We start from the raw sequence: 11,710 nt of genomic DNA on the forward strand, positions 1-11,710 counted from the left end.
CAATTCATCATTCTTTGTACATTTTAGCATCTTAGTAAGTGCTAAGGCATTTCTAAAATGAAAAAGTGTACACTTTTCAACCTTAAACTATGGCTTGAGTATGTCTTTTCAACCTAGAACTCCAAAACCGTCTAAAACACTACCTTGAAGTATAAAAATTGTGCACTTTTTTAGTTTCCCCATCATTGTGTTTCACAAAGTTATTTTGACTAAAGCGGCAGCTACTTGACATGATTAGACATGATTATTGTATGTATGCATTGAGCCACCTTGCATGATCTACTATCTTAACCAATCAGAAAAATAGAAAATTTGATGGGCATATATCTTTCCTTTATCCCATTCTCTCCCATGCCCGCCGATGTTCCTTCGGGCATCGACCCACTCCCTCCAGCGCTTTCATGTTCCTTCCTAGAAGCCCATGCCCACATTTCCCCTTCCTCACTTCCTGTAACATTCATCTCCTATCTCGCTCCCATATATGTTTTTGCGCGCCTAGACTGCTTCATGCTGCCCCCCTGCCCACACACAGAAACCACCCACTCACACATCTTCCTTTCCATGCACCCATCACCATCCTTCCTCACCTTTAGTCTTTACCTTACCGTGTTCGTACATCAATATATGAAACAAATCAAGGAAATCCTAACTTCCATATTTGTTGGCGGCCTGATCCTTCATGGTTCTTGCTCAATAGTAGTATTATTATCCCCCTTTTTTCAAAAGAAAATGGGCAGTAAACGATGATGTGAAAAAACCCCTTGTGAGGACCTTGCATCGCCCTCCTGGGTGGGTTGCGGGTTAGGTTTTCCCATCGCCGCCACCACTCTCTTCGTGTCCTCCCGCACCGCCGTCACCGGCCATCGGCCGGCCCACGACGGCGGCGGGGTGCTCCTCCCTCCCTCTACCCTTGCTCCTCCTCTCTGTACCTCCGCGCATGGTGTCGTCAACGACGCGGTTCCGAGAGCCATGGGGTTCCACTCGGGCATGGTGGCGTGCAACTCCCCTGGTGTTGCACGCACGGGCTACACGTTCTTGGCCGCCGCCTCTGCCCGTTGTTGCCTTGGGATGGGAGATGCCCGCCGAGGCATGGAGGTGATGTGCATCGCTAGATCTGTCCAAGAAGGCCAGTCCATGGCCTCGTTTGTTGGCCTCTGCAGTGGAGCTGTTCTCCCCCATTGTCGGCGCGTGGGGGCGATGCAGTCATGACCTCCAACCTTGGTCTGTCAGTGCTTTGGCTGGCAGGTGCTTGCCCACACATAGAGTTGCCGCCCTCCGCTAAATCTCACCAGGAGGGTCGGTCTGCGGCCTCGTCCTGTGGCCCATACGGTGCATCTGGCGCGGCGGTTTCTTGCATGTTCACGAAGAGCTGGGCTGAGTTGCAGCTGCTGTCACACCATTGGTTCTGTACGGTGGAGTTTGGACGCCCGGGCGGTGGCCTTGGATGGTGGGCTATGCGGTCGACTCTTCGACACGCATCGCAACGGTGGTGTTGGGTGCTATCTCTGTCGGCGTGACTCTGAGGGGAGTAGTAGCGGTTGGTCCTGCGTAGCTGTCGCCGTGGGTGGCAAGCCCTGATCTTTATCAGGAGCAAGTCCTTGGTTTGTCGTGGTGGGTCCTTTGTCATGATGGGTCTAGTGGCTCGAATACTCTTGACAAGGTGTGTGGGAGGGGCCGAGTGAAAGCTTAGCGCCTTTGAATGCTTACCACTTCTTGCATTATCTAACTTGACATTTTGCCTAGATCAGCCCTACACAGTTGCTTCATTGTTTTTTTTCAGGTTAGAGAAGGAAGATGGCCCGGCACATGATAGGACATTTGTTTACTCTGTTCAGGTAGAAACCCAAGGTGGTATTTGGGTAACTTTAAGTGATAAGATGTCAAGGGTAAAGGATGCGGAGAATTCTTGCGCGCAGAAGATGTTGGAACATCTATTGAAATTGTGAGAGAACATATTTCTATTTCTATCCCTTTGTGAACCTTAGGCTGAGGTTGTGTCTAGCAAAATTAATAACAATACAAAACTATATTAAATCCCTTGACAAAAATGATGATTCAAACTTTTATACGAATGTTCCTTTGCCGGAGTTAGGGATCCATGCACTTGAATCCTGACGCTACATCCTGGTGGCGACTACTAGGAAGGAGATCCTAGAAGCCACATCGTGGTGGTGACTCTTAGCATGTAAGTGGGAGATGAGCTCAAGATAATAGAAGGAAACCGTGGTGACTGGTGAAGGGAGAGCCAAAGAGGTGAACGAGGATGAAGATGCACCAGGATTTTCTGATGTAGGTTCATCCTGTCCATGCCGATGAAACCATATAGTTTGAAAAGGCGCTACTATGAGATTTTTGTCGCAAAAAAAAGCAGTGGGACAGAAGTTAGCCTTCCTATTTATATATGCACTCCGATGGTCGAGATGCAGTTGTATACTCGCCAGATTATTTTTAGCCAAACAGATACTTTTTTAAAGGCATGTATATCGGTGTAGAATTCAATGTTAGACTGAAAATTTGTTTATAAGCTTGAAATAGCATGTCCATCTCGATAGTAATGACACCGGCTTCTTTTACATAAATATCACGTAGAAAATTGTAAGGATGAGTAATAAATTTCCACGTACATAAAATAAAATCAGAAAGTAACTATGAATAAATAAGTTGAATTAACAAACTATACATATACTGTGATTAGGAGATGGTATAATATTTGCCCACAACCATGGGATTGATAGTTATAAATTTTAAATATATTTTTGGAGAGCTTAGATTTGCTTATCTTAACTCATGTTTTTTTATATTGGTATAGATTTGCTTATCTCGTCTGTTCAAGAAATTCTCTGGTTTGTGGTTGTTGAATTGTGCTTTTTCAACAGTTGCTTTATAAATACTCTAGGAAAATGTTAGAAGACAGGATTTTCTTCTGTTAACAAACAACGAAATTGGCACCGAGTTATCGCAACACACTCAGGTCATTTTCGATTCAGTGATTCACACAATAACAAACAAAATCTAGGCCTTGGTTCACGGTCAATGAACTATGTCATGATGAGCTATGTTTCTGATATACAGAAATTTAGCCACATTTTAGGACAGTAATACTGAGCAGCTTTCCAACCATCTAACGCCCTGCGCGTTTCTGGCCATCCATTTTCGTGACTTGGGCGCAACCTTGACCGTTAGTCTGTTGTCTACTCCGGCTTTCACCGTACATTCTGATTCCTGGGCCAAAAAGTCCTAGAGGGCTGCTTTTCCAGAGGAAAATTTGAAGCCCTATGGTAAACTAGGCTGAGAGAGGGGGGAGCGAGCTGACGTGGACGGTCGCTGCTAGAGAGAGGAGGCGATGGATTGATCAGTCCCACGGTTTAGGGCAAGGAGAGCCTATGCGGGAGATGTAGGCCGACACTATGGCTGTTCCGCTGAGCACAACTGCTCCGTTGAGATTTGAAGAAGCAATCATTCTTCGGTTTCTCTGCATTCATGGCAGGTGATGTGCCCATCCTTCCGCTGCCTCGGTACAGGTACGTGTATTTATGCCCCTATCACTCTTCACTAATTCTTCCCACTCCGGCAACACAACATCCATCAGCATGGCACTCGGCTAGGTTCCCCTATATTTCTTTCCCGTTCTTACACCAAACAATTACATTATCCTGATATCCTCTCAATCCCAAATTTTGTGCAGGTGATGTTCATACTGGTTGTGGTCAATTTATTTGGGCAGATCTTGGAGGCTGGTACTCCCATTTTCTTACTTCCGAAATTCCTCAACTGATAATTTCCGATGGCCGCTGGACAGGTAATTACTTCAAGTGTACTGCCAGACCTTATCCTTCCTTGTTCATCCAGGTTTTTATGGCGTATGATTGCTTAGATTATATATTTTGTTGACCCCTGGGATGGGAGACTGAGTCTTTGTGCTTGTCATCATTCAGTATAATTTCCAATTATAATGTAATTGTCTGTGCCTGGTATTGTTGAAGCAGATTTCGTGGACTTCTCATTAGAAGTAGATAATTAGAATTTGAAGTCTTGGATTCAGTCATAGTCAAGTGTGTTTGGTCAACTTGAATGATTCTTGGCATCCGCTATGCTTAGTACATGCTAAAGGGGGTGTTTACTGTTTACTTTATGTATTTAGTTTTATTTTACGGAATGGCCACATCTCCCAGAAATTTGTATTGGTGTGAATTGGTTATGTGGTATCTATATACACAAGTTGTGCATACAAGGTGTTGTTTTTGTACTACAAATGAGAAAGTTGATGAGTAGGGCATTTTGGAGACCGAGCTCCATGGAGCCCTTTATTTTGAAAAATTCAAAATTCATAAATTTCGGTTCAAAAAAATTCTGAAAAAAATTACACATGTATGCAAGGATGTAAAGTGTATGTGTGAAAAATTTCAGGATGAAATACCTTGAATTGCGAGCTGCACAAAAAAACAAAATCATGAACTTTAAAGATGAACAGTACATATGCTAAAAAGCCCCAGATTTGTCTTTTTTGAGTAGCTCACATTTTATTGTATTTCGACCTAAAACTTTGCACACATGTATATTATGTATCTAGCTATATGCATATTTATTTTTAGAATTTTTCGAAACTGAAAAGTTTGAATTTTAAAGTTTCAAATAAAGGCCTCCATGGAGCTCGGTCTCCGTTTGGCATTTTCGAAAGTTGATCACCTATTTTTTATGGCGGCAACCTAATACCTAATATGGTGTTCAATTTTGGATACAAGAAACAGTGCTTGTTTTGAAAAGGAATCTTTTATCTTCCTAATCAGTTTTCGTGTTCCCTACTTTGCTACAGATTTGTTTTTGGTCCCTATTGCAGAATAGTGGAGGGGGAGCAGGCTCTGGAAGCTCGTGTATTTGGTTGGGGTTGAAGTTTTGAGCATCCGAGAGGTTGAGAAGCTGCTACGTACGTGCTAATTAGCTCGTGCTGTGTGCTGATTAACCTGATGCTTTTTAGATGTTAAGCTTTTGCTGTGACCCAAGCTTATCTTTGAGCTTTCTCCTTTTGCATGACTTCAAAATCTTGCTGGAGGCTACTCCTATTGATAAATTAGTGGGAATACAGGTTTCTCTGGCGTTCCAAAAATATGTCCTCAATGCATAAATTTAATTTTTGAGTGAATGATTGCTAATATCGACACACATACATAATTTTTACTTATGATGACTTCCCTTCTGTCCATGCTTACCCTGTATACAACCTTCTGTCCATGCTTACCCTGTATACAAATACAATTATGTTAACGGCTTACGTATCCCCATAAATATTGTTGTCTTCTGTCCATAATATTATTTTCTCACGATTTTATTTCATTGTTGGTATGATCCCTAGCATTTTATATGGCGATCCTCAATGAATTTTCTTGAGGATATTTTTATAACCGAGCCCATTTAACTTTTTTCTTTTCTGATTGGATGTCTTGTCCTTCTATTCTTCTCCCTTCATGATCAGATCTATTTGGAAAGCCTGATCACTGATGTATTGCTTGAAGGCAAAGAAGTCTTTAAGAATGTAATTCATGTATATATTTGCACTAATAACCTCTCAAACTGTGGAATGTAATAATAAATGTCTCTGCAATTTTGCAGAAATAGTGATTTTGCACAAATGATAGAGCATAAATGAGCTTAGAGTAAACCTGTCTGGTCTGGCACGTGAAGGACATGCTTGTATACCAGCTTCCCACCATCGTTGTTATCGCCAACAATATGAAGTGGTAAACTTTCTATCTCATCTATCTGCTTTCCTTCATAGTTTTCGCACAAATTTTTGAATTGTGATAACTCATTATCACAATTCGTCATTCTTGTTTACGCGATTGGGTAGTGGCTATCTCATCTATCTGACTTCTCCTTTTCGTTCCTGCCTTCGCGCTGCCGATGGGCCGTCTAGGACATCCGCGATGGCCGGGTCCTCCTCGTCGGCAAGCAAAACATGATGGCCGAGGGGCCCTCGATCTTGATGTTCTCGGAGCTTGTGGTGTGCGACCCCTTGCACCGGCGGTACATCCTGCTTCCCCAGTGCCTGGTGGCCTAGTGGCATCGGTGGAGAGCCAAGACGACGAATTTTTAGGGTGGTCTTGCGAGCCTAGCCTCATTCCACTCAGCGATGTGGAGGCTGCCCTGGCGGAAGAGATAGCGTTCAGAGTGATCTGGTCGGCATGTTGCAAAACCAATATGGTCGTGTTTGTCTTCTCTTCTAGCACTGGGCAATGGCAAGCCGCTGCATCCCAGGCCTGCATGGACAGGGAGCCTTTGTATTTTATCAGGCGCCATTTGGTGGGTGGCTGCGTCTACTGGGTCTTGCCGATGAATAAGACAGATTTGCTCGTGCTTGACACCAGGACAATGTAGTTCTCCATTCACTAATAGAAAAAGGGCCATTTGTCCCGGTTCATAAGGCCCATCTGTCCCGGTTGGGGAACCGGGACTAAAGGGTCATTACTAATGCCTAGACCTTTAGTCCCTGTTCTTATACTAACCGGGACAGATGGGCCTCCATGTGGCCGGTGCTGCGAGCCCAGGCAGGAGGCCCTTTAGTCCCGGTTGGTGGCACCAACCGGGACCAATAGGCATCCACGCGTCAGCTGTTTAGGGGTTAGGGTTTTTTTTGAAAGGGGGGTTTTGTATGGTTAATTAAGGTGTTTCATATATTGTGTTAGGTAGCTAATTAATAATAGACAGAAGTGTCCTCTCTTATCTCCGTGCTTGGTCGACGCTACGTACTATACATAGAGAGGCCCTCGACACGCTAGCTAGTAAGAAAATGAAGGAAACCATTAAGTACAAAAGTTCGTCATGCATACCAAGAGAAGTGATCGACCTCTCCTTCTCCGAGAGATTGGTCGAACAACAAGTTTTCGTATTATCTATCCGACGCTACTGGCTGCATACATATACAATATGTAAGATCTCTTACAATCCTCTAGCATTTGAACTCAAGTTCCACATGGTATTCTCCGGCTTTATCGATGACGTGGTCAAGAAAGAATCCCGCCAATTCTTCTTGAATTGCTTTCATGCGATCTTGTGGTAGGAGTTCATTCCGCATCTGCCACGTCTAATTTGAAGAAGGGGATTAATACATATATATGAATAAAACTCAACAGAAATGATGGTGTAATAAAATGAAATTGTGAATATTATTGCTTACGCACTTCATATTGCCTTTTAGAGTAGCCCCGCTTATTTTTCAAAGTCGCGTTGTAGATGAACTCGCACACGTAGTATCCACAGTAATCATTCCCTTGATCCTGCCACAAACACTTTATGAGAAATAGAGGTCAATCAAACTGATAATGAAGCATTATAAATGGCATTGATATGAAAGTAGCTAGAATCAACGGGAGATGCGGGCAACTAGCTAGCTAGTAGTACTTACTTTCGGGTATCTATATTGCAGCTCCTTCGGCAGTCCCGGAGCTTCTGCGGTGAACTGTTTCCAAACCCTGCAAGACAAAGAAAATAATTATTACTTGAGATATCAGGAAATGAACAAAAAGTTGCCGATATGGTGCGATAATGATCGATTGAACTTACTTGTTGAGAATTTTAGTCATGTCCGCATAGGTCTCGGGATCTTTTCGTCTCGAGTCTAAGACGGTTACTAGTTCCCGCTCAAGCTTAATCTCCAGGAGAATATAGTGAAAGCTGCGCACGCATGCATAACTCATCAATTACATTATTATAACCTCGCTCGAGTAATAAGGGAAACCGAATATGCACACGACAGTAACACTCACCTGAAGTTGTAAGGAAAGAGTATTAAATCTTTGTTTTGATTTATTAACAATGATTTGAGCAAGTTGGCCTCGACCTCTTCAGCGTTCTTTGTAACCTGAAATTCATCTATGAGATTTGTGTTAATGAACCCAATATCATACATTTCTGCTTTTCTGCACTCGACGATCTTCAATCTGCATAATATAGTGAGGATAATTATAAATACATGCAATGAAAGAGCTGAGCTATATATAGAGACTTAATGACAGAAGTAGTACTTATAGACAGTAGCAAGTGACCGTTAATTTATCGAGGGCCTTTTGATTGAAGAACTGGAAGAACTCCTCAAATGGAACATGCAACAGATCAGTTCCAACGAGGTCGTGCTCCTCTTTAATTCTCAGATACAAAGTATTCGTCCCCCCAGACTCTCTGCAGGTTTTCATGTATCAATTATGGAATCTTCGCATCATCGTTGTTAGAGATTTTTCATCTTTGATGAGAGGCTTCCCGTACTCGTATCTGTGTTCGTCCACCTCCAAGAAATCATAATGTACATCGTCGGGCAGGTAATCTCCAAGATTGCTATAACCGGGCACCATCCCCGGAGCATTAGCGACGATGTCGCTAGACACATTGAGCGGGGGGCACGATTGGTTTGCTTGTTCACTGAGCTGGGCAACTTTTTTCCCAGCTGCTCGTTCTTTTAACCTTTGATCACTGACAGTACTTCCCGACCGCTTCGCTTCGAGATATGCCTTTTTAGTAATGCGCTCATAGTTGGTTTTCGGCGGAGACTTTGGTGGTTTCCTCAGGGCATCGATAGTGAGCTTTGCTTTCACCGGATCTACCTTCTCCTCCGGGGGTGGATGTCTCTTTTGCTTTCAACCCTTCAAAGAAGTCCTTCACTTCGGTCCGCACGATCTTCGCGTTTTCCTCCGCGGTCCTCTCATACGGTAACTTCTCTAGAGGCATGAGAGGTGGACCGTATCTGTATTGCCTCCCGCCTCTGGCTATACTGCTAGACGCCGGAGCATACGGAGCGGCTGCGGCTGTCTTCTTTCGTGCTTGCTTACGAGGCGGAGGAGAAGGACTACGACGCGCCGGAGCAGCCGGGGCGGCGGCGGGTCTCTTCCGCCCTTGCTGGCGAGGCGGAGGAGGCTGGTGGCTGCTCAGGCGCGCCGGCGCAGGCGGAGAAGGAGGCGGAGTGCCGCCACGCGCCGGAGAAGGAGGCTGAGTGCCCTGATCGTCACTCGCCGGAGGAGGAGGCGGTGGAGGAGGCGGAGTGCGCTGACTTGCCGGAGGAGGAGGAGGAGGAGGCGGAGGCATCCAGTTTGGAAGGTTGATGAGCTCCTTCCGCCATAGGCATGGAGTCTTCAGACAAGAACCCAGCCGAGTCTCCCCTTCACCTGTAGGGTGGTCAAGCTGGAGGTCCTCAAATCCTTCTGTGATTTCATCCACCATCACCCTAGCATATCCTTCTTGAATCGGCCGGCAGTGAAAAGTTGCGCCAGGTTCAGGAGGTGCAACAGAGCCAACAGTCGCCTTGACTTTCAATTCCATCCACTGCGTCATAAGGTGGCAATGCTGAGACTCCGTGATAGCATCTACGGGGTAGCTAGCAGGAGCCGTGAAGACAGGCTCCTGAAGCAGCTCCGTGGAAGCCACGCTGCTTCTCCGCTGAAATGGCGGGGTAGCTTCGGGTGTAGCTTCGGCAGGTCGCGTGCTGCGAACTGCCTCTCGTTCCTCTAGCGCTTGTACCCTTGCGTGCAGTGCCTGTAGTTGGGTCAACTCCTTTTTCTTCTTCCTCTCCCGGCGTTTGTAACCGCCTGCGTCGGGAAATCCAGCCTTCCACGAAAGCGAGCCTGGCGTGCCTCGTGCCCGTCCGGGGGTGCTCAGGATTCCCGAGGGCCTCTGTGAGCTCGTCGTTCTCTCTGTCTGGAACGAACGTCCCTTGCTGCGCCTTTTCGATATACTCCTGAAGCTTCTCGATGGGTGTGTTTAGCTGCTCGTCGGTCCAAACGCACTTCCCTGTTACAGGGTCCAATTTTCCCCCAACCCCGAAGAACCAAGTCCTGCAACGGCCTGGCCAGCGTCGCGTCACTGGTTCGATCCCTTTATCAATGAGGTCATTCTCAGCCTTGTCCCACAACGGCCGGGCTTTCAGGTAGCCACCTGACTCCGTGCGATGGTGATGCTTCTTCTTTGCAGCATTTTTCTTGTTTGTCGCTGACATGTTCGCTGCTCTCTCAGATTTCCTTTTGGTGACAAATTCGGGCCACTGATCTTTGATCTTCTCAAATCGGCCGATGAATTCAGGAGTCTTGTCTTGGTTGACAAACGATGATTTCAGCTCATTCTTCCACCTCTTGAATAGCTTAGCCATCTTCTTAAGAGCATAAGCCTTGATCATTGGCTTTTTAACTGGATTCTCCGGATCCTCCTCTGGCGGGAAGGTGAAATTTTCCTGCAGCGCGGTCCAAAGATCAGCTTTCTGCCTATCGCTGACATAAGACACCTGAGAGTCTTTGTCCTTAGGCTTCAACCATTGCTCGATGCTGATCGGGATCATGTCCCTCACTAGAACCCCGCACTGAGCATTAAATTTTTTCTTGGTCCGGAGGGTTCAATCGGTTGGCCAGCGCGATCAATTTCGATGATCGTGTACCTTTCATCCGCGCGCAACTTTCTCTTCGGGCCTCGTCTCGTTACCGAAGTGTTGCTCGATCCGGAGGGCTAGAAAAGAAGAAAAAGAAGAGAGTTAATATGTGTACATACCAAAAACAGTTAATGCATCAATTAGCTATAGTCAGCACATGCTTAATTAATTAATATATATACCTGGCCGGACTCCGTTCGGTCACCGGGGCCTGCTTCTCCATCCTGTCCTTCCCCCTCCATTCGGTCATCGGAGCCGTCATCACGGTGTCCTTCGTCCTCCATTGTTTGATCATCGTCGTAGCCTGCTTCTTCATCCTGTCTTTCAAGACCATCGGTGCATGTGTCGTTGAGAAACGACAAGACGACATCACTTCCGTGTGCGATTATCTCCCCCAACGCCGCTTCTTTTGCTTCGTCTCGGGGGTGCGGATCCATAGTTTCTGCAAATATTTACAACATGGCAATTATTATTCAAACATGACAGATGGATATATTAGTGGCAAATGTTGAACTAGCTAGCTAAGCACAATAAGGAATCATATTAGTGGCATGGCCTCGACGCTTCTCTAGGGTTTGGGGTGGCCTCGGCAACGCTTCAAGGGTTTGGGGTGGCCTCAACAACGCTTCAAGGGGTTCGGGGTGGCCTCGACGACAACGCTCTTTTAACTTGGTAAATTTGGGTGGCCTCGAGAGAGTTTGTCGGGTAGGGGCACGGCGGGAGGGGGTAGGAGACTGACATCGTTATTTTCTAGGATTTGGGTGTCCTCGAGAGTTTTAGTCGAGCGAGAGGGCCCGGGGTGCTCCCGTGGTATAAGTTATCACGGTCGAGAGGGGGTTATATCGACAACGACCTACCCGATAAAAAATAAGAAAAGGAAGAAGAAGAAAAAAAGAAGAAAAAAAATAGAGGAGAAGAAGAAAAAAAGAAGAAAAAAAATAGAGGAGAAGAAGAAAGGAATAGAGGAGAAGAAGAAAGGAATAGAAATATTTCTTCTTCTTCTCCTCTATTCCTTTCTTCCTCTCCTCTTTTTTTTCCTTTTTTCCTCTTCTTATTTATTTCTCCTCTTCTTCATCTTTTTCTTTTCCTTCTTCCTAAACTAAACATAAACTAAAATAATCCTAAAACTAAAGGAAACAAAAAAATCCTATGAACAAAATTACAATAAGAATTCTATGAACAAAAAAACAATAAAAATTCTATGAACAAAATAAAAATTCTTTGCATAGGAACATACAAACATTTTCATATTCGTCGTCGGCGTCGGGGCGGGCGCGCGGGGAGGAAGGGGGAGAGGAGGGGGAACGGCGC

The sequence above is a fragment of the Triticum aestivum genome, chromosome 7D (assembly GCF_018294505.1).
Source record: "Triticum aestivum cultivar Chinese Spring chromosome 7D, IWGSC CS RefSeq v2.1, whole genome shotgun sequence".
NCBI classification, from domain to species: Eukaryota; Viridiplantae; Streptophyta; class Magnoliopsida; order Poales; family Poaceae; genus Triticum; species Triticum aestivum.